Source organism: Malus domestica, chromosome 08, assembly GCF_042453785.1.
Source record: "Malus domestica chromosome 08, GDT2T_hap1".
Taxonomy (NCBI): domain Eukaryota; kingdom Viridiplantae; phylum Streptophyta; class Magnoliopsida; order Rosales; family Rosaceae; genus Malus; species Malus domestica.
Window position 1 is genome coordinate 6852114 of NC_091668.1, and position 25259 is coordinate 6877372.

Here is a 25259-nt window from a genome sequence, read left to right on the forward strand (position 1 = left end):
ATGTTTGACGGTATCTAAAATAGCAATAAGCTCTACCATCATGCGAGAAGAGATGGGGACCCGACTACCTGTATTCCATAGTTACCTGTATTCTACAGTTCAAAAGCTCTCCTCGATGTTATTAAAAATTCAAAAGCTAACTTTGGCGATAGTTGTTGCAACCCAGAAGCACAAGTTTTACTTTCAAACGCATGCAATCATCCTAATGACGTACTATTCTGCCCAATCCAGACGCGCGACGATAAAGGCGTAGACCCTGACGGATGTAAAGTTTTCTGACGAACGCAACACTAGAAGGACACACCCGAAAGCAAGTTTTGTCCTCGTCACCCTAAAAGATTTTACATAGGAGCAACATGTACCGGCAGTTGAGTACCATTTCTTGCTGCGCATCACACGGCCCTAGCCGACCCTTGCTCAATGATTCAACTCTAGAGTGGCCCAATACTGGCAGTTGAGCATCTCCTGTTGCGTATGACATGGCCCCATCTCCACAGCTCCCTACTGCGTCTTCACGCCGAACCTAGGTGACGCAACGGAGCAGCCCAACGATGCCTCAGAAGTAGCTAAGCACACTCTAGCTGCGCCTACTCCACCCGATGGAGACTTCTGGCATTTGCATGTCGACGACGCAGAAAAGCCTTCATCACTGCCGGCAGAGAAGGCTCCAAAAAGATGGATCCCATCTGGGAAGGTCCGTACAAGATCAGCAGAGTAGGGGCAAGAGTAATTACACCCTCACCACCATGAAGCGGCAAAAAGATTGAAAAGAAATGGATGGCCTACAATCTGAAGAAGTACCATGTGTGACCTCCTGCTACATCAAAACCCGAAGACTCAATAAGCTCGACGGGCACCACCTCACAAGCTGAGGACTATCCAGTTGTTATGCAGTTTCTACCTTACAGCTAAAGTTCTCGTTCGTTTCACTCGTTTTTCAATGAGGAATTTAGAAGTAATCACAACTTGGCTTGGCTGCATGCTTACAACAACTAATCACTCCTGCACTTCAAAAGAAGACTGCGCCCTTCTTAGGGACTCATCGCAGGAATTGCGCCCCCTGAGGGACCAACCATGCTCTCTAGTGCGAGAGGGTAAACAAATTCTCCGACACCCATATGGGTCAGCTCTCCAAGACGGGAGGATAAACTTTACACTCCGAATATCCAGACGTGGATGAGCCTGGCTGCCCTAGTATAACTAGATGCACGATGGCTTGCGCCGGGATTCCTAGAAGTAGCCGCAATGGTCTTTTTCAAGGCTTAGCTAACTGAAGGATTTTGGGTCTCTTGGCCTAATCCGTGGGGAACCGGGCCCTAGAGACGGAGAGGGCACATTACGCAGTACATCCGATAGACGGCTGCCCTGGAATCCTAAAGCTGCTACCGAGTGCACTAAGGTAGCCTACGGATTCCGGAAGACTGCCTACGGCTTGCCCTTCGAACAGTGAAGCTGCACTAGACTTATACAACCGCACATTCTTGTGAAAGGTTAAACAAGCTAGCGCGCATATACGAAGTTTTATCCACTGCCGACATGCTACGTAGTCGATAAGCTTCACCTCTGCCAAGCGCGGAACAACCTACACCAAGTCCTAAAGTGTTGTGATACTTGCTACGCAACCTACGGAATTGAAGAAAGTCAAGGTTAACAGCCTAGTGGTTACGCGGACTTGTCTGCTTCTGTAAGTAAGGCATTCGGCTGCCAACCCTATAGCTAACAACTTTGCAAAGTTCTACACCAACACCTACGATTGCATAGGCTACGCGAGTTTGTCTGCTTATAAAAAAGTAGCATGCTTGCTACTGGTCTATCAAGTCTAAAGGTTAGGGCATGAACAAAAGAAGTGAAGATGAAGAAAAACGAAGGAAAACATGTTTATAAACAACTAGCAAAGGCCGAAGGAGTTCAAGCAAAACAAAAGCTACAAGGAAAAACAAAGAAAATCCTAAAGGCTACCTAAAATACTACACTACAGCAGCTTGGACATCCCACGACTACTCGGTCGCCACACCTTCATCCGGCGCTTCACCCCCGGCTGCCCCAATCTGGGCACTAACTTCTCCAACTACTTCACCAATGGAAGCCTTAAAATTAAAAGCAAGCAAGTCTTCTGGAGAAATAGAGAAGCTCATCCACTCCATTCTTAACATAAGCAGCAAAACGAAGCTCAGAAATTGCAAGCTTACGATCTTGAATCTGAGGCGAATCAATCTCAGCAGCAAAAGGAGCAGGCTTTGGCGCCACTTTAGCAGCAGAGTCCACCTTACCACTCTTCATAATAGCAAGTCTCTACAAAGGTGAACCGGACTTGGCTCCCAAAGAACGTCCTGGTACAGACTTCGGCACTGGGGGCATGATAAAACCTTTACACTGAGCAATCTTATCCATAATTGTACTAGCCTTTCTCAACATGGAAGACGCCACATGCTCAGATCTAGCAGCTTTATTTTTCTTCCCATTGGAAGAAGTCATGTCAATCACATACCTCTCGGTAGCAAGCGAACCCTCATGAGCAGCAGAAGAAGTCTTTAGTTTTTTCTTAACTGGCATCTCATGAGCAGGCGGGGAAGATCTCTTCTTTCCATCTTCATTCATAGTAAGCTTCACGACAGCGATCAGACAAGCCAATGCATCCGCCTTGATCCTCTTTACCTCCTCTTTCTGGAGCAGCCCACATTTCTTTCAGCAAAGAGGACTAAGCAACCAACGACATTCATGGTACTCAGCAGGGGAGCTCAACCCAGCATTCCAGCAGGCAGGAGACCTGCATGCCCAACATTCCAGCAACCCATGAGACCCGCAATCTCCTTATTTCTCTCAATCGCCAGCCTGGCTCGAGTCAGGTCCAAGAGCCCAAAGGACATGAGCCATGCGGCTCGCCTAGCACTGCGCCCCAGCGCCACAATCCTCGACCCCAGCTGCACAAGCTGCCCTTGGCTCAAGCCAAGCCAATCTACCCAAGCAGTGGTCCCTGCCACGACATCTCCTCAACCCATGCCAAGCCAACTCCTAGCCCCTGCCAGCCGACGTACTGCACCACCCCGACGGCTGCCCCGCAATAGCACTAATCCAAGAAGAAGGCAAGAAAAATTAAATTTTTCTTACATCGGTGCGGCACGAAGAAGATGAAGAAATCAACGAAAGACGGTCCTTTGCACGGGCAAGATGTAGAAGATTGCTAGAGGAGGGGGAACAAATATCCTCTAACTTTCTCTCTCTTGTGGGGTAGAATAAATTGCTCTCCAAAGTTGATTTAATAACCCACTTAAGGTGGACTTAAATAGGCTTTGAGAAAAGTTTATTTCCCTTTCCTAGAAGGGCCTAATTTCCAATTAAAGAGAGAATCAACATCAAAATAAGAAGCAATCCTACGTTTCCTAAAGCAAGAAGATCTCTACACCTGCTGCCCTTTCCTACGAGCAGCCCAACAGGTGTGGGGGCATTTGTGGAGCCAAAAATATTCACTAGGCGACACGTGGATTTTTGGACAAAATAGGACAAAAATACCCTCGAGGCATACCGGGTCTCCTACACGCGAGCAGTGGAGAATCATCCATCAACCAAGTCAGGAGTACCCAAAATGGGTAACAATTCAAAACCTATTTCATATATGTTTTTACCTCATTTTTTCCTTATTCAATTAGCCATTTATTTCAAACATTCCATAACATCCTCAACCAATTAATATAATCAATATATTAAAGGCTATTTACATCACCAAATCACCCCAAAATCACACCAAGGTCCGGCCATTCCCATCCAAAAAGAGCCTATCATATTCTCTACCTTTTCCACCATTTCCCCTTTTTAATTACCCTAATTAACTAGCCAATTAATTCCAAAAACCACCAAAACATTCATCTTATGTTTAATAGCCAAATAAATTGGCTAATTAAACCTAAATTAAACCTAAAAACCCTAGCCACCTCCTATCCCTATAAATATACTCCCATTCTCACTAAAAAGCTAATTCCAACACTCTTGCAAAAATCCTAAAATTCTCTAAACACTATTTCTCTCTAAAATTCTAACTTTGGCATCGGAGGTTCTTCGGCCAAAGCCCCCCCATTCATCGTGGGCGCGTGAGGCTTGTGGCCATAACCAAAGGTGTTAGTTATTTTGTAGGTGCAATTTTGTCCAAGATCAAGGAGGAAGAAATTTGCATCCACAATAGTGGTGAGATGAAAAATTGAGAGATAACCGATATAACTTTTCGTGTCGATTCCCACAGACGGCGCCAAATGTTGATGCACAAAATCGGAGGTCTTGGAACAACGTAAATCCGACCGTGAATTTGCAAGTAATGTAAATAACACAAGATGTATCGTGGTTCACCCCAAAGTTTGGGCTACGTCCACACTGATATTGTATTTCTGTGAGAGGTGAGGGGAGTGAGGGAGACAACTTCTGAGGGTGAGAGAACTCTTCCCATGACCTAAGAAATGGCCTCTGGAAGTGAGGAGGCTCTATCTAATCGTGAGGGTGAGGGGTCCTTTTATAGAATAAGGGCTCCTCACTTATTACATATTTGCCCATTCCTTTATTACATAATTACATTCGAGTCCCCCGAGTATTTATACGAGATCTAAATACGGAGGCCCTAAGTATGGTATAAACAGCTTCAATATGTTATAGATACTTGGTTGAATCCACATAAAGAAAGGTTTGTTGCAACATGGATCGATAAATATATGCACTTTGGGAATACAACCTCAAATAGGTAAGCATTTATCACTTGTTACTTTATTTTCATTTTCATTTTCTATTGAGATTGCTAAACCCTTGTTACTTTAACAGGGCCGAGTCTTCACATGCCAAATTAAAAAGATATCTTGGAAATAGCCAAGGAACATTTGAGACATCATGGGAAAGTATACATGCTCTGCTTAGGTTGTAGCACACTGAATTCAAGGCTTATTTTGAGAAATGTTTGATAATGGTGCATCATGATTTTAGACATTCAGATTTCATGGAATTTCGTGGCTTTGTCTCAATTAGTGCACTATATATGGTCCTAAAAGAGTAAGAGTTGTCCAAAATGAACGGTATTGACTTCGAGGCATGTGGTTGTGTTTTACGAGACACTCATGGATTACCATGTGCTCATGAGATTGTTATATACATAAGAGATGGTCGACCTATTCCACTTGGGAGCATTGATCCCTATTGGAGGAAACTTGACATGAAGTGTACACCTATAAGAAATGCAACAGAGTACGATTATGATGCAGAGATGGAGTTGTTTTATAGGCGTTGGATATAATCTGATGCAACTGCAAGAATGGTCCTTAAAAAGAAACTTATGGAGTTAGTATTAACACAAACTACTTTACTTGTTGAACCATCTGTGACAACCAAGACTAGAGGTATGCCAAGTAAAAAGGCGGATAAATCTACTTGTCGTGATCCGTCATTGTTTGAGATTGTGGAATCGGAGCAAGAAAGTTATTCACTTGGTGATCTTTATCCTGAAATGAGTTCAAAATAAAAGAGGCGACCAAAGGAGAAGCTGCATCACACTCTTTTAGTTAAGTTAATTAAGTTAATTAATGCATTTCCAGTAGCATTGAGGCCATACATTATTCTTGTAAAAGATGTGGCAGCTGATGGACATTGTGGTTTCAGAGCAATTTCATCATTATTGGGTTATAATGAGGATGGATGGGTACAAGTGCGAAAAGATTTATTACAAGAGTTAGAGACTTACTCAAGTTGCTACTCTAAGCTATATGGGTTTGAAAATAGGGTCCATAAGTTGAAGCATGCATTGAGATATTTTGAAACTCATGCAAACATTGATCGGTGGATGACTATGCCTGACATGGGCCATATTATTGCATCATGTTATGGTTCAGTACTTATCCACCTATCAGATGTACAATGTCTTACATTTTTACCTCTTCGAACATAACCTATACCACTAGCAACACGTAAGGAGATCGCCATTGGATTCACCAATCATCATTTTGTGCAGGTATGGATATAAGGATTTATTTTGGAAATTTTTGCAGGTGATCTTATAAGGATTGAATGCATTTACTTTAAGATATAAATGTCTTGTAGTCTAATTTAATTAAGTTGTACTTTTATGCAGGTGTTCTTGAAATCAAGTCATCCAATTCCTCTATAGCCACAAATTGGGAAAGATACTATGAACCATGGAGTTTAGAATGGGCTACTCTTTACATTGATCGTATACAACAATTCAAACTCATTGTAAGGTCTACTATTATAACTAGAGAGATCGTGGAGCTTGACGAAAATTGAAGCTGGTAAGCAGCGCCATCGTGCTTATCTGTCAAACAATTCCAGATTCTATTCATAGTATTTTTTTTCGGTAAACTCCTGCGTTTCGATGCTTTTCTGTATTTTTCTGACTAGATTGCTCTTGTTTTGTTCCTTAGGGAATATGAATTGGGATTTTTTCTGTCTTGTTTTGCTTTAGAATTCGTGCTCTGCGTTTATATCCAATTGACCATTGCTCATATACAAGAAAAATAGCTTATCAATAACAAAAATAAATAATCTGGCACAAATTAACCAATAACTTACAAAACTAGAACAAACCCATAAAGTACAAAAATGTGCGACAAAGTAAGAGAATCTCCAACATATGTGGCAAAAATGAAAATTGCATATGAAAAAGAAAACAAGGGGAAAAGCAAAGAATGAAAACCCAAAATTCTTCATTCCCACCCCAATTGGAATTTGGAAAGAAATCAGGGTTTTTTTCCTTTTCTTTTTTCCGGTTTTTAGAAGTTTTGTTTATATATTTTTTTTAAAGAGAAATTTATCTCTAATTATATATAGGGTTATTTTAGGAATAATAGTAGGTGGGAAAATAACATTTTATTTTTTTAACTTTTTATAGTGGGTGTAAATATAACGTGGATGGGGAAATAAGACAACGAGTTGGGTTTAGCAGCTCTCTTACTATATATAGCCCTTAAGTCCTTACCATTGTAAGCAAGTTTGATGTAATGAAATTGATATTTTCTCAATACACAATCATATTTCTCTTTCTGTTTTTCTGCATTTCTTCCTTGGAGTCTCATTTCTTAGTTTTATCAGAAGTGTTGTACACAAAACCACCAGAGCCGTTGGAAGTCTCATTTCTTCCTTTGAGCAATAACCCTTCTTCTTTGTCCATGGTATCACCATATCCTAAATTGTACACAAAACCACCAGAGTTGAAGTTTTTGAAAGTATTTAGGTGTGCAGTTTATCCATGGTTAAGGCTATACAACTCAAATAAGTTGCAGACAAGATATGAGAAGTGTATATTTCTAGGATACTCTATGGGATACAAATGAGTTATTTGTTACAACTTAAAGTCTAGAAATGCAATTATTTCCAGACACATTATATTTGATGAGATTGTATTCCCTTATACAAGGATTCATAGATCAGTTCAAACACATAAGTCAAACACTAGTGCGCCTAATGAAAGAACAGTAGTTATTCCAGTTCAAATCCCATCAAGGCATTCAATTCATGACAACACAGCTACTCAAAGTCACTCTGTGGAGACAATGTCTTATTCTCCTCAATTTCAAGACATATTTGTGAATGACTCGGTTTCATCTGGAACTCAAGATCAATCATCAGGTTCTATAGGTACTGCATCTGGATTATACGATCACACAATGGGATCTCTGGCTTCATCTCTCAGGTTTCAGGAATTTGAAACACATTCATCAACAAGCCATACTCTTTCCAGTCTAACTAATACATCTCCCTTGCTTCTTGTCCTAGATTCATCACTACTACATGTAATTCTTCCATTTTCTCCTGCTACTGAGAGCATTAATCAATCTAGTGCTTCAAATAACTGTATCCAAACAAGACTTAAGACATGAGCTATATCTAGAAAAGTTTATTCCTCATTTTTAGCTACTATACTAGAACTGTCATCTTTACAAATTGACAATTTTGTTGAATCTACACATGATATCAATACATGTGGTTTTTAATTTTTGGCTGATATAAGTGAAATTGAAGAATCAAAGAGTTTCAAGGCTGCATCCAAAATAGCTCAGTGGCAACAAGTAATGCAAGAAGAGTTTGATGCACTACAAGCTCAAGGTACATGGCAGTTAGTTCATCCTCCATCAAATAGAAGTATTATAGGTAGCAAGTGGGTGCACAAAATAAAAAAGAACCAAGATGGCAGTGTGTCAAGATACAAGGCAAGGTTAGTTGCTCAAGGTTTTAGTCAACAAGAAGGATTGGATTACTTTGAGACCTTCAATATTGTGGTTAGGTATACTACAGTGGCAACTCAATTTAGTTGGGAATTGAGACAATTAGACATCAAAAATGCTTTTCTCCATGGTGACTTAGAAAAAGAGGTTTACATGCAGTAACCACATGGTTTTGTAGATCATACTCACCCAACTCATGTGTGCAGACTTATCAAATCTTTATATGGCCTCAAACAAGCACCAAGGGTATGGAATTCAAAATTTACCAGTTTTCTTCCTGCACTTGGTTTTAAAGCTGCATTATCAGATTCAAGTTTGTTTGTCCACAGTGATGGGACAGATGTTACTTTACTTCTCCTTTATGTCGATGACATCATTTTAACTGGTTCTAGTGCTCTCAAAATTCAATATGTGATTACAGATCTTGTAGCTGTTTTTTATCTTAAAGATATGGGCATATTGACATATTTTTTGGGTCTGCATATTCAATATCAACTTGATGGCTCATTACTTGTCAACCACTCAAAATATGCAAATGAGTTATTAAAGAAGGCATGAATGGAGACATGTAAACCAACAACCACACCCTCCAAACCTCATTCACAACTACTTGTTGCATAAGGAACTCCATTAGCTGATCCAACTCATTATAGAAGTCTTGTGGGTGCACTTCAATACTTGACATTCACAAGACCTGATATTGCACATTCAATTAATTTGGTATATCAGTATATGACTTCACCAACAGATTTGCATATGCATTTAGTGAAAATGATTATAAGGTATCTACAAGGAACATTACAATGTGGCTTAAAGTACATTAAATCTGATGAATATATCATTGAGGCATACTCATATTTTGATTGGGCAACCGACATTAATACAAGAAGATCAATTATTGGTTTTGTTGTTTATCTGGGATCCAATCCAGTGTCATGACAGTCTAAGAAACAATCAATTGTTTCAAGAAGTTCCACAGAGGCAGAGTATAAAACTCTTGCTCATTGTGCAGCTGATGTATATTAGATTCGATCTCTACTCAGAGATGTTAAATAGTTCATTTCAAATCCACCAAGATTGCATTGTGACAATCTCTCTACCCTAGCACTATGTTCCAATCCAGTGTTTCACTCCAAAATCAAACATCTTGACACAGACTTCCATTTTTTAAAGGAAAAAGTTCAAAAATGAGATCTTGTGGGGCAATATATACCTACTGAGTACCAAGTTGCAGATGTGTTCACAAAGGGTCTATATAGTCCAACCTTTATGAAACACTGTAACAATTTGAAGTTGGGAGTATCAGGTTCATCATTGCAACAATAATCTGTTCACAGCTAAAGTTTGTGTTTCAGGTTAAGTACTTCTGCAAACCAAGCTTGGCAACTCCAAGCTTTGTTTGAAGGGGAGTATTAACCAATGATATATGGCTGTGACATGTGGCATGATCATATGTGTCAAGGTGGTTATAAGAGGTTAAGGTAATTAGAAGGATAAGGTTGTTAAGAAGTATATAATTGTAATTGTGTGTGTTAGTTAAAAGGATATTCTTGTAAATGTGGGCTATGGATGTTTACTATATATAGCCCTTAAGTCCTTACCATTGTAAGCAAGTTTGATGTAATGAAATAGATATTTTCTCAATACACAGTCTGTTATAAAATGTGGATAGCCCAGATGCGCATTAACTTATCTTTTTTATATTTGTGAATCTTGCTTTGGAGCTGTACATATTGGCTGGCAACAAGGCAGCAAACACTATCATTCTCTTTACATTCCAAATTTGTGCCTATGAAAGCATGAGATGGATGAGAGCAAATGCACACAATGATACGCGCCAAAGAGAGGAAGGAAGGAAGAGGAAGAAAGAAAAGAGGGGAAGAAGAGAAGAGAGAATAGAGAGAGTTATCCTTGTACTCTTATTATTCCAGATTATAAATGAAAGCACCACTGCTACCCCGAGGACATACTCTAGTCACACTGATTGTAGAGGAATCTTGTAAATATTGTGTCTTATTTCATTTATTCCACTGCACACACACCACCAATTTTACAACACGTTATCAGCACGAGAAGCTCTTGTGTCAGTGGAAAGCACAACGCCACAAATCTGATTCACCTCTGTCAGCTAGAATCTCATAGATAAGAAAATCTTTTCATTTCATCTTCAAATCTCTGTACTACTGATTTTCTTGAAGCAACTATATATATATATATATTGTTGTATGACTGTATATGCTTTGCAGAAGCAAAAGGGTACATACTCAAAATTCGTAGAGAATCTGACAGCTATGTAAACAGCCTCGGAACTCCAACTTGCTGACCTCGGATTGAAATACTTTCTTCTTGAAAGTTGTTCATCCGCCCAGTATCTACAACATATAAAAATTTCAGAAAATTCCAAAGGTGCGATCATCCCAAATGTTTGAAATACCAAACCAGTTTCCAATTTCCGCAGAAAACTGGACAGCCACCTTATGAGTACCAAAACTCCATTTTCAGCGGCTCAGATCGAAATTATTTCTCCATGAAAGTTCTTATGTATCATCTTATCTATATCATACTAAAATTTGAGCTAAATCTAAGGGTTTGATTTTCTCATAAGTTGCAGGCACTATCCTTGACTCTAAAACTTATGGGAACCGTTTCGACTCTTTTGAAACTCACCGAAGGAGGAACACAAATTGAGACTTATTGTTACTATCACTTCTTGGGTAAATAAAAGGACTTAGAACTGTGAAACAAAAATAAAATAAAATAAAAGGGATGAAACAAAAGGAAGTGGCATACAAAGAAAAAGAAAAGAAAAAAAAATGATGGAAACTTAATCATCACCATTTTCTATTATTGCTTTATATATGTGAATGGTGCTGGTTTAAAGCCTTTTCACAAGTTCCATTTACTTAAATGCAATTTATTTACAGTGGGTGGAATTATCACCATTTTCTTTAAGTTTTGATTTATTTATGTGAATTACGCTGAATTAAAACCCTTGTCACAAGCTTTATTTACTCAAAAGTAATTTATTTACCATGGTTGGAATTACCGCCTATTGCTTTAATTTGTTTATTGTACTTCTTTTTGTTATGATGAGTATATACAGAACCCGAAGTTCCTTGATCAGATCAGATGCTACAGTTTCTTGATCCTCATCATATAAAATGATTGAACCTGAAGTTCCATCATTTAAAAAGATCGAGCATGAAGTCCTTTGATTCTCAAGATCAGACATGAAGTTCCTCAATGAGTACCGTAAGTTTGAAGTGTTGCAGTGCCACAACTTAATTGTAATAAAAGCCATAAGAGTCTCAGTCCACATATTATTAAATAAGGACCAGAAGTTCATTGATTCATGTAAATGATGATTTAATCCATGCATATTTGCTGGAGAGTTTACATCTCAAAGTTTTAATGATTATTGCATGTCATTGGGCATTGATGTTGAACACCATGTTCCTTATGTCCATACTCAAAATGGTTTAGCAAAAGCATTTATTAAGCAGACGAAATTGATTACCTGCGCTCTGCTCATGAAAACGAAATTGCTAGTTTTCTACATGGGGACATGCCATTTTACATGATGCATTATTAGTTTGGTTGAGACTTGTTGCCAACCTTTAATACTTCTCGGAACAACTCGGGTTTGGGCACCATCTAAACATTACACATTTACGAGTTTTTGGTTGTGCTATCTATGTGCCTATTGCACTGCCACAATGTACTAAAATAAGGCATCATCGCATATTGGGGATATATGTTTATCATGTGGTTTGAGAATTGTCATTTTGATAAGACAATTTTCTTGCCGTTAGGGAAAAGACCGTTCCAGAAGAACGATGAGAAAATACCATTCCAGAAGAACGACGAGAATAGACCATTCTAAAAGAATGACAAGAAAATACCGTTCCAAAAGAACAATGAGAAATGTCATAGGATGTACCCATTTTGTCTTATTTTGATTCACGAAGCAATCTGTAACATCCCACATCGCCCAAGGGAGTGGATCATGTAAGCCTTATATGTATATTCTTATCTCTACCTAGCACGAGGCCTTTTGAGAGGTCATTGGCTTCGAATTTCATTGGAACTCCGAAGTTAAACGAGTTCGCTCGAGAGCAATCCCATGATGGGTGATCCACTGGGAAGTTCTTATGTGAGTTCCCAGAAACAAAATCGTGAGGGCGTGGTTGGGGCCCAAAGCGGACAATATCGTGCTACGGTGGAGTTGAGCCCGGGATGTGGTGGGGGCCCGGGCCGGGAGGTGACACAATTAATGTGAAAATGAAGTGAGAATAATTGAATGATGCAACGATGTGCCAATCAAATGCCAGATGCATTTAATGAAGCAACAAAAGTGATAAAATCACATATACTTGCTGCAAATATGTTTACAAGAGTTGATGTCCTTGTTGGACAAGATAATGCGGCAGCAAATGATTTATCAGTTGCACGCCTGAAACATGGCAGACCCTCAAACTCAAAAGATTTAATCATTCGAAAGAAGAAGAATATGACACTACTGAACTATTGCATTCCTGAAGCATAACTGTTACATGCTGGAAGTATGACAATCACTGCATAGATACACGTCCCAGAAAGGATAATCCGTGGACATGGAAATGTTGATGTCTCATGCATGAAACATGATATACGTATATGTTCCAATGACTTAACTCCTGGAAGTGGAGATTAAAATCCAAGCTCTATAACACTAAAGAAGAGGTTATGATCCACATTCTCTAAACTATGATTATCCTGGAAGAGATAATGTAATGCCTTTAAAGAGATAATGGATATCCAAAGAAATGAAAAGGTTTTATTCATACGCATGAACATGAGAATATGGGATCACAGATTGATGATAACCAATGGTAATTTTGGTTTTTACAAGTAGCTACTAAATTCATCTATGAGCTGTGTTAATATTGAGTCTCGTTCTGTTTGCGTTGGTGAAAGGAAAAATTATTGGCCAAAAATGGAGAAAGGCAATTCCATTACAATTTTGTAAGAACGTGGGAAAAATGGACCTATATATGTATATAATACAAATAGCCAAAAGATGTTGAACCAAGGAGGTTACATATGGGCATTTGTAATACTGTGAAATAAACTTACATGATATGACACAAGGTTACTAATTAAAGCTTGAAATTATACTCATGTAAACGAGTTCATATGAATGGAGAACTATATATGAAGGGTTATGAGTCGCCCACATCATATCTCTATAAGTAAATTCCCTCAAGTATATATGGGAGCAAATTGTTCTGTATAAGTTCTAAAAGGGTAATGTGTCATGAAGTGTAGAAAATCCATGAAGGATTCAAATTGCTTGAAGTAAGCCCTGGAAGGGGTAAAACATAAATTATGTATTAAATACCAATGGATGGCATAAATTGCCTTAGTGAGTACTTTCATTATGATATTTGTTTATACCATACTTATGGCCTCCGTATTTAGATCTTGTACAAATACTCGGAGGACTTAAATGTAATTATGTAATAAAGGAATGGGCAAATATGTAATAAGTGAGGAGCCCTTATTCTATAAAAGGACTCATCACCCTCATAATTAGGGGATACCAATTCCTAGGCCCTCTCATCCTTTCAAAGCTCTCTCTCTCTCTCAGAAATACAATAATCAGTGTGGACGTAGCCCAAACCTTGGGGTGAACCACGATACATCTTGTGTTATTTACATTTCTTACAGATTCACGATCGGATTTACGTTGTTCCAAGACCCTTCCGGTTTTGTGCATCAACATTTGGCGCCGTATGTGGGAATCGACACGAAAAACTATGTGGGTTCTCTCTCAATTTTTCACCTCCGCCATAAATTTGCAAAACCCAAGAGCCCAAAACCTCACTTTTGGATTTTTTCCAGAAAACCCTCAATCTCTCTCCCTTTGGGTTTTATTTATTGGTGTTGTACTTGGTGCATTTATGAAAAAGTCGCTCACAAACAGCAGCCCTTATTTTTCTCTTTCATTACACAAACCAATTTCCTGTTCCCAGATTATTACCTTTTTCTTCCTTTCTTTCTTGCATGCCTTGTTGAAACACCGCCAACAACAAACGTGTGAGTCGTGAGAGAATATCATGTCTCGCATGTGCTCTTAGTGAGGGAACAACGGCCACAAATCCCTCACATGCACAGATGTCAGCGGCGGAGGCTGTGGTGGCCCGACCGCCCAAAATGGCATCATGCTTTTCGGTGTTAGAGTCACAGAGGGAAACGCGTTCAGGAAGAGCGTTAGCATGAACAACTTGTCCCAGTATGAGTGGCCTCAGCAGGCCGATATAAACGCCGAAGCGGGTTACATTTTTGACGACGTCGTCCACGCCTCTGGACACCGCCGCGAGCGCCAGAGAGGTGTTGCTTGGACGGAAGAGGAGCACAAGCTGTTCTTGGTGGGTTTACAGATGATAAGGAGAGGATATTGGATGGGGATATCTAGGAACTTCGTGAAGACTCGTACGCCGACTCAGGTGGCGAGTCATACTCAAAAGTACTCCCTCCGGCGCAACACAACGACGTCGCAGATCTAGTTTCTTCGACATCAGCATCGATACCCCCTTGAATTCATTGATGGAAGAAGATCTAGGCGAAACCTCACCATTAGTTGTACCAGTATTGCCATTCCCACCGCAGTCACACTCTAATTTGGGTTGCAATATTCTTGGAGGGTTTCCAGTTTCGACTTTTCCAGCAGCCTTACTTATCACTGGTGAAAGCTCACCAATACAAAGTAAGCTGATATCATCAGGATTAAACATAAAGCCTGTTGATGCACAAAACCGGAGGTCTTGGAACAACATAAATCTGACTATAAATCTGTATGAAATGTAAATTACATAAGATGTATCGTGGTTCACCCCAAGGTTTGGGCTACGTCCACACTGTTTACGTTTCTCTGACTGTATATATGGATTACAAGGGTGAGGAGGAGTCCCCCTAGAGAAAGAGAGAGTTTGGGACAGAGTAAACCCAACATAGGGCAATACCCTCACCAACTCTATCCCAAACTCTCTCTTTCTCTGGGGGACTCCCCCTCACCTTTGTAATCCATGTATACAGTAAGAGAAACATAAACAGTGTGGACGTAGCCCAAACCTTGGGGTGAACCACGATACATCTTGTGTAATTTACATTTCATGCAGATTCACGGTCGGATTTACGTTGTTCCAAGACCTCATACTCCGTGGACGTAGCCAATCTGGGTGAACCACGTACATCTTATGTTTGTTTCCCTGTCTCCATCCATTTATATACTTATCCACACTAGTGACTGAAACAATCTAGCGAAGGTCACCAACTTGACACTTTTTGTTGTACCAAAGTCCTCGCTGATTATGTGCATCAACATTTGGTGCTGTCTGTGGGAACGACACTTATTCCCACTCTCTTCAGCTTTGCCAAGCTGGTTTCCACCATTCGTACATTCTCTTTTGACCATGCATCCCTCTCCAACATGGGGAGCGAAGGAAGCCACAACACACAGAATGACACCCATTTTGCACCTAGTGCGAAACAATGAAAGAGGGTTGCTCTTCAAGCTAAAGTCGATGAGCTAGAAGCTCAGAACAACAAGATAGCAATGAAGAATGAGGTCTTCCAGGAGCAGTATAAGAAGCTCTTTGAAACGCTCCACGAAACTAGGCGTACTTAAACATGCGAGCTCGTTGCCTCTGTGGACATCAACCCGGAGGGTCACCTCCCTTTGACATGGGTATCCCTGATGAGGAGCGAGCTAATCATCAAAACATTGATCAACATGAGACTTCTCTTAACCTAGATGCTTCGACCCGAAGTAGAAGAAGTGGAGGAAGACACCTCTTTGCAGAAGGGTTGGAAGGATCGAAAGCCATTTATTGTGACTGCCGAGACTTCCTAAAGCAACGTCGAGAGAATCCTCTCCACATATGCTCGAAGATCAATGACCCAAGGGTTTCTGAAAGACTCGGTCCCCTCCCACGACCTAGGCTGACTGCTAATCTAGGGAAGGAACAACATGTCACAGAGGAATATGAAGGTACATGGGACTCTGAGGTATTCCGACAGATTCGCCCTAGAAGTCAGTATGGCGAGTCCAAGAAAAAACCACACGCCCTTGCTCAAACTTTCCTACTTCCAAGAGGTGATGGAGACTTACAAAAGAAAATTCCAGTGGCACATGACTCCACTCAGGACCCTCTTGTCCTACAGCTCATTGAGGAAGTAAACAAGTTGAAGGTCGAACGTCAGGCCAAGATACCTGACTGGAACCAAACCAGGTCTGGCCCTCTCACAAGAAGGATCCTCGACACCCTTCTTTAAGCGAAGACAAAACAAAAGCTTGGTTTACAACTCTATACTGAAAGGGATGACCTAATTGAACACCTTAACCTCTTTGAGTCCACCATGGCATATCAAATGCACACCGACGAAGAACGATGTATTCTCTTCCCCTCCACCCTTTCTGGCGGAGCTCTAAACTGGTATTGCCATTTTCCACCTGAGACAGTAGACTCATTTGAGGAATTGAGGAAACTGTTTGTCTCTCAACACGTCTTCCAGACCGATCACTTGCATTCTGCAGTTGACTTGTACACTATTTGCCAGAAGTTGGACGAGTCACTACGAGAGTATGCCGGTCGCTTCAGCTATGAGTATTCTCGCTGCGCTGAGGCAGATAATAAGACCGCCCTTAAGGCCTTCACGGTAACCCTACATGATTGTTTCTTTAAGTACATGATCAATGCCAATATTTGGAGAACTTACTCTGAGGTGATGGCACAGGCTTACAACCACGCCTCCACCAAAGCAAAGACATACCAAGGGAACCCCCATTTGGTTAACCCCTATCAAAAAATGGGAAGTGGAAGTTAAGTTCTACCAAGTGAGGAGATATTGGCCATTCAGACACCCATTGCATCATATCCTGCCTCATTTAGCTACTCGCTAAGTCACCAAACGTATTTGTCTCTTGGTAAGAGGAAAGATTTTTACTCCCAGCAAGCCCATTACAACAAGAGGGATAAAAGTTCGTATCAAGACAACCAGGGTGAACGTACCGTCGACTATTATGATTATAGGGCCAAGCCTTACTCTTTCAAAGTGGAGGACTAGGTACTGAAGGAAATGCTATTATAAGAAGGCATACACATTACGAATGTTTTGACTCTCAACCGCCTGAGATCTTTTGTCACACAAGCCATTCGACAAATATTTAAAGAAGAGGGAATTCAGACAACTTCTTCTGAGTCTTTTGCGTTCCTAGCACTAGAACACTTGGTCTACGTTGACCTACCCTTATACTCCAACTCATAGCTTCAACATGCGTACTTTGACAAAAAGTATGTGATACTAAGTGTTACAACCAACATGGTTCACATATCAAAAGCATGGATTCCTTCATGCATAGCAAAACATTCATAAGCATCACTCATATCAATCAACATAAACATTATACATTCAACATATTCATACATTCCAACACATTCATACATAAGCCAACTGTGCTTCGAAAGGGTTCAACATACTTTGTGTCTTCGACACTTGCTACAATGTGCCTCAACACCTTGCCTTTATTCTCACCAACCAGGTGATGAAATGTGAAGAATGAACTCATCTTCGTGCCACCAACCAGGTGATGAAATGTACAACCTGTACTCTCCTTCATGCCATCAACTATGTGATGAAATGTACAACTCATACTCTAATATTATTTGGCAACTTGCCACTTATAGCACTAACCAGGTGAAGAATGAACTCATCTTCATGCCACAAACCAGTGATGAAATGTACAACCCGTACTCTCATTCATGCCACTAACCAGGTGATGAAATGTACAACCACTACTTTAATATCATTTGGCAACTTGCCACTCATGCCACCAACCAAGTGAAGAAGGAATTCATCTTCATGCCACCAACCATGTGATGAAATGTACAACCCGTACTCTTCTTCATGCCACCAATCAGGTGATGAAATGTACAACCCGTACTCTAATATCATTTGGTAACTTGCCATTCATGCCACTAACCAGGTGAAGAAGGAACTCATCATCGTGCCACCAACCAGGTGATGAAATGTGATGAAAGGCGATGAAGGAACTCACATTCGTACCATCAACCAAGTGATGAAAGCAACTCACCATTCATTCCACCTACCAGAAGACGAGTGGTACAACTTGTACATGTGAACTCCTAGCATTCACAAATAATCAAAAACCCTCAAGCTTGACAACTCAACTAGGGAAGCACTTATGCCCAACAAGAGTTATAGTCACCAACAAAGTCTTATTGCAAGCCAACAACAACTTCAGTGCATGACATACGAAGATCAAGCTATTCAGCCATCTTGCATCTGCTTCAGACATTTCCCCTCTGTAATAATGCAAACACTACAACTCGTAAAAAGCTTCACACTCTTGAACAAGATAGTGTGAAGCAAAACCAATTTATGTTGCCAACAAGAGCTTCATCAAAGGAGTTCAACCACAATTTTCAAAAGCTTCACACACTCTTGATCAAGACAGTGAAGAAAAACCAATTTATGGTGCCAACAAGAGCTTCATCAATGGAGGGCAACCATAATTCTTAAAAGCTTCACACACTCTTGATTAAGACAGTGTGAAGCAAAACCAATTTATGGTGCCAACAAAAGCTACATCAAAGGAGTTCAACCACAATTCTCAAAAGCTTCACACACTCTTGATCAAGATAGTATGAAGCAAAACCAATTTATGGTGACAACAAGAGCTTCATCAATGGAGGGCAACCACAATTCTCAAAAGCTTCGCACACTCTTGATCAAGACAGTGTGAAGCAAAACCAATTTATAGTGCCAACAAAAGCTTCATCAAATGAGTTCAACCACAATTCTCAAAAGCTTCACACACTCTTGATCAAGACAATGTGAATCAAAACCAATTTATGGTGCCAATAAGAGCTTCATCAATGGAGGGTAACCACAATTCTCAAAACCTTCACACATTCTTGATCAGGACAGTGTGAAGCAAAACCAATTTATGGTGCCAACAAAAGCTTCATCAATGGAGGGTAACTACAATTCTCAAATCTTTGAGGCAAATTCAAGACTGTTTGAAGCAAATTCAATTTATATGGTTCATCCAAACCTTCGACTACTACAAGGTGTGGCTTGCATCACAATCTCTTGCTTAACAGTGTGGAAGCAAAATTTGTATATGTTGTCTCTCCCACATTTTCAAATTTCTAGTTTCCTTAAAAAAAAAAAAAAAAAAGGGAAATTCAACAAAGCTTCATCATTAGAGGACAACTACAAATTCTCAAAAGTTTCACACTATCTTGATCAAGATAATGTGAAGCAAAATCAATTTGTGGTACCCAACAAAGCTTCACCAACAAAAGCTTCATCAATGGAGGACAACTACAAATTCTCAAAAGCTTCACACTATCTTGATCAAGATAGTGTGAAGCAAAATCAATTCATGGTACCCAACAAAAGCTTCAACTCCAAAGCTTCACCAACAAAAGCTTCATCAATGGAGGACAACTACAAATTCTCAAAAGCTTCACACTATCTTGATCAAGATAGTGTGAAGCAAAATCAATTCATGGTACCCAACAAAAGCTTCAACTCCAAAGCTTCACCAACAAAAGCTTCATCAATGGAGGACAACTACAAATTCTCAAAAGCTTCACACTATCTTGATCAAGATAGTGTGAAGCAAAATCAATTCATGGTACCCAACAAAAGCTTCACCCATAAAAGCTTCATCCATAAAAGCTTCATCAATGGAGGACAACTACAAATTCTTAAAAACTTCACATTATCTTGATCAAGATAGTGTGAAGCAAAATCAATTCATGGTACCCAACAAAAGCTTCAACTCCAAAGCTTCACCTACAAAGCTTCAACTCCAAATCTTCACCCACAAAAGCTTCACCCACAATAGCTTCACCTACAAAAGCTTCACCCATAAAAGCTTCACCAAAAAAAGCTTCACCCAAAAAAGTTTCACCCAAAAAAGTTTCACCCAAAAAAGCTTCACCCACCACAAAAGCTTCACCCACCACAAAAGTTTCACCAACAAAAGCTTCACAAAAGCTTCACCTACAAAAGCTTCACCCATAAAAGTTTCACCAACAAAAGCTTCACCCACAAAAGCTTCCCCCACAACAAAAGCTTCACCCACAAAAGCTTCACCTACAATGCTTCAACACAAAAGCTTCACCTACAAAAGCTTCACACTATCTTGATCAAGATAGTGTGAAGCAAAATCAATTCATGGTACCCAACAAAGCTTCAACCTCAAAGCTTCACCTACAAAACTTTAATATATATATATATTTTTTTTTTCGGAAATTCGAAAATTCGCAAAAACAAATGCCTAGGCCTCCTCTTCTTTGGGCCTAACAACTTTCATAACAAATATATATGAAGAATGAGTTTTGGGCTACCACTTAGAAAGGAAATGCCTCATTCGTCAACTCCCTCGACCGGAGACTTAGGGGACTCCTACCATATGCTACTGCACCTTGATACTCGGAAGTCTCACGACCACTCAGTGACTTGGATTTTTCAAGTCTCCAAACGAGAAGTTCTCCTCACTCAGGAAATTAAAGGAGCACTACCTCAACCTACATGCTTCACTCACAAAGCTTTAACAAAAGGAAAAATTCAAAGAACCTAGTGAATAAGATCTTGGTGTATTTAACACAATACATTGAAATGAAGCAAAGCTTGTTTATTGATATTTTCGATAATTTACAAATATGTATATATACATGAATCAAAATAAACAAACAAGAGGGAGCCCTCACAAAGGTTGCTCAGGAGAAGTCTCAGCAGTCGATAAAGCCCCAGAAAGAGGAGGCACCGGAGGGTGATTATTCGGAGCCTCAGTACTAGGCAGAACCCCAGAAGGAGGAGGCACCGAAGGTTGATCATTTGGAGCTTCATTACGCGGTACAGCCCTAGAAGACGAAGGCAATAAATGCTTTTGGAACAAACGCACAAACCTCTGATGATCAAGTAAAATCTGACCATCAGATTCCTGCAGCTGGTCGAGCTTCCTCTTCATGTTTGTAGCATAGTCATGTGCGAGCCTGTGCAACTATTTATTCTCATGCTTGAGACCTCTAATCTCCTGTTTGAGACTTATCACTTCAACCGCCAATGATTCAACTTGACGGGTTCGAGCAAATAGGCGCTGGGTCATATTAGACACAAAACCTGCACACTGAACACTTAGAGCCAGATAATACTTAACAGCCAACTCATCAGACCGTTTGGAAAGTAGTCTGTTATCTTTGGGAGTGAGAAGGTTCATGGCCACCACTGCAACGATCATATCATTCTTCATCACAGAGTCTCCAATGGTAAGAGGACCAATAGGGGATAAGAAGGATGGGCGCCATATGTTGTCTTGAGAAGGCATGGCAGCCTCTTCACCAAAGTTCAAGTCAAAACGACTGTTGGATGGGCCAGACATTCTCAGAAATGATGAAGGAGAAATGAGGTGCAATAAATCTTTGAAGTAAGCGGAAAATTCCTACAAGCAATAACTCTCTGAATTTACTTCTTGCACACAATTGGTGCCCTTATAAAAGAAAGGGCAACAAGGCTATTGGTTCAAAAATCGAAGAGACATCACTATCCGGATTCCGAATAGGCACCACTTTCCATACGCAACATCAGCCCCTCTGGTACCACATATAACTTTGCCAAAGATCTCTGACAAAGTTTAGACACATAAATTTTGAAGGTCCAGCTACCCCACTATTACCCACAAGGGTAAAGAAACAGTACCATTGCTTGATAACTAAAAAGTCCCAATGTTTGTTAACCTCCGTGCTCCATGGCAAGACAGACTGGTAAAAATGCCCAAAATTTACTCACATTTGAGAAAACACTCCCAACAAGATTGCTTGCTCAAAAATCAAAGAGGCACCGCTCTCCGAATCTCGAGAGCCAGATTCCCAACAGGATTACGTGCTCAAAAATCGAAGAGACACCACCATCCGAATCTTGAGAGCCAGACTCCCAACAAGATTACTTTCTCAAAAATCGAAGAGACACTGCTATCCGAATCTCAAGAGTCAGACTCCCAACAGGATTGCTTTCTCAGAAATTGAAGAATCACCGCTATTCGAATCTCGAGAGCCAGACTCCCAACAGGATTACGTGCCCAAAAATCAAAGAGGCACCACCGCCCTCTGAATCTCGAGAGCCAAACTCCCAACATGATTACTTTCTCAAAAATCGAAGAGGCACCACCGCCCTCTGAATCTCGAGAGTCAGACTCCCAATAGGATTACTTTCTCAAAAATTGAAGAGACACTGCTTTCCGAATCTCAAGAGTCAGACTCCTAACATGATTGTTTTCTCAAAAATTGAAGAGGCACCATTCTCTGAATTTCAAGAGCCAGATCCCCGACAGGATTGCTTGTTCGAAAATCGAAGAGGCACCGCTCTCCGAAGTTCGAGAGCTAGATTTCCTTGGATAAAGCTTGTCTGCAATCTTCACAAGCAACATCAGCTTTCCAGATACTATAGACCACTTTTTCAAAGTGCTCTAACAAAGTTAAAACACGTGAAGGTTACAGCTCCCACTACATTGCTATGACCAAGAAGGGTAAAAGAATAACACTACTACTTGTTATTCGGGAGACTCCTATATATATCGACCTCCATCCTCCACAGTCAGGCAAACCTGCAAATAAAATAAAATGCTCAACTTTTCTTCACATCCGACAGGGCACTCTCAACAGATTCTCTCGAAATACTCAGCTTCTTTTCCTCCCGATAATACCTCTGCAAACAAGCCACACCAGAGCAAGAGGATCTCATATCATCAGGATTAAAAGCAAGAGTATCCCATATCATACTTTTTCCTTGTATTTTCCTTGGCCTTGTTCTTACCTGCAAGACAAGGAGAAAGAGAGCAATCAGTCAACAGTTGGAATCAAGCTTCCAGTTAGGAATTGACTACCTGGAACCCCTTGCCTAATTACTTATCTGGCATTGCTCTCGAGTACTCATCTTCAACATCTTATGCTTCTAGAAAAGATACCACATCTACCTGAGGAACATATAGGGCAAGTGAGAAGGATACAAGGAAGCATGTGGAGACAAGCGTAACAGAACACGTGCCGATACATCCACTACTTTATCAACAGCAAAAGTATCCCATATCATCAGGGTCGAACGTACTCTAGATTTGATGGACTTGTTTTGACCCTCAAATTCTTGAGTCGGCTTTATACTCTTGAGGAAACCAGAAAATCGTCCAGCCCAATTCAAGAATAAGCCTGTGGAAAATTACTTCTTCAAAAGCAAAAGTATCTCATATCATCTCTTCTCCATTTGCTTCTCCTTATCCTTGTTGCTGTTTACGACACAAGGAGAATGAGAATAATCAACCGGAAGCCAAAGTCGAACCTCCGATCCAGTTTGCTTGCTTGGAAGTCTGATTGCTTACCTTGTCTGTTACCTCATTCGGTAAATCTTCTAACTCGGCGACTTGGGGGACTCCTACTATAGGGTTTGTATTGCACTTGACCAAGCCCGAAACTACAAGTAAGCTTCAAGTGAAATTGATACATTACCTTATGCATCTTCATCGGTTAAAGATACCACCCCTGGATGGAGGAAAAATACTTCTAGAGAAGATGCCACATTTACATATGAGACAGATAAGGCAAGTGAAAATGATACCACACTTCGGTACTTAGAAGTTTCGTGATTACTCAATGGCTTGGATCTTGCAAGTCCCCAACCGAGGAGCTTCTCTCACTCGAGAACTTAAGGGAGCACTGTTTATACCATACTTGACTAATCCCGAAACTACTGAGCATCGGTCAACGTTATACTGTCAATGACCCATAAGAGTTTTCCTCCAACCAGGAGGCCAATCACAGTGCGACACGTGTCGACATCAGAAGCTAATCATAGCACGACACGTGTCAACATCAGAAGATAATCACAACATGACACGTGTCAATGTCAGAATGAAACTAGAAACTTTCTTCTATAAATAGAGATCATTCTCTCATAATATTTCTGAATGTCATTTGTACTAAATCATTCACTTGTACTCACTAAAGGAGAGCTTGAACCTATGTACTTGTGTAAACCCTTCACAATTAATGAGAACTCTTCTACTCTGTGGACATAGCCAATCTGGGTGAACCACGTACATCTTGTGTTTGCTTCCCTGTCTCCATCCATTTATATACTTATCCACACTAGTAACTGAAGCAATCTAGAGAAGGTCACCAACTTGACATTTTCTGTTGTACCAAAGTCCTCACTGATTTTGTGCATCAACAAAGCTAATAAATGAAGGCCGCATACTTTCGTTTCAGAGTTTAGAGAGGGTTCGAAGTGTCTCTATCCCTTATTCTCTCAATCTCTCTCGAACATTCTTCTGCTCTCGAGAAAACTCAGAGGATGAGCGATAACCACCACCATGGTTATGGCGGCCCGAGCTTCTTCTTGGGCTAAGGTGCTCACGATGTTTCGCTCTTTCCTTCGAGTGGCTCGTAAGTTCACCGACTACAACATCAGGGAGTACATGAAACGCCAAACCGTCGATAATTTTTGTCAGAATCGGAACCTTTCGGACCCGTCTGCCATCTCTTCCACCTTCTCAAACGAGAAGGCTCAACTGAAGGTTGCTAATCGACAGGCTCTCGTTTACTCTCTATACGCTCTGAAGCTCAAGAGCGTCATGGAGGTTCAGAACCCAATCAAGCACTGAATTTGATTCTTTCCAGTTCTTCAATTTGTTGGGTGTTTGTTAGTGTGGGATTTATTAGGGTTGTTGATGCCGGAAGAGAAGAAGAAGAAAGTAAAGGCTAGAGCCCTGAATGCTCAGCTTCAGGCTGTTGTTTTCTATTGCTGGGGTGGTTTCTGCCACAGCCGCCATGGCTGACGCCACAGCCGCCATGGCTGACTCCACTGCCGCCTTATCTGGGTTAAAAAAAGATGCGCATATGGCAAAGACTGATATGGCTGTGGCTTCTGCTGCCATTTTGGTTGCTGTCCAGTGTGTAGAGGCGGATGAGGCCATGGAAGCTGAGC

The 25259-nt window shown here is 40.5% G+C and overlaps 1 pseudogene; it reads left to right on the forward strand.

Moving 5' to 3' along the window:
* Positions 1–14174: 14174 nt before the first annotated feature.
* On the forward strand, positions 14175–17075 carry LOC139198002 (uncharacterized; annotated as a pseudogene).
* Positions 17076–25259: the final 8184 nt, after the last annotated feature.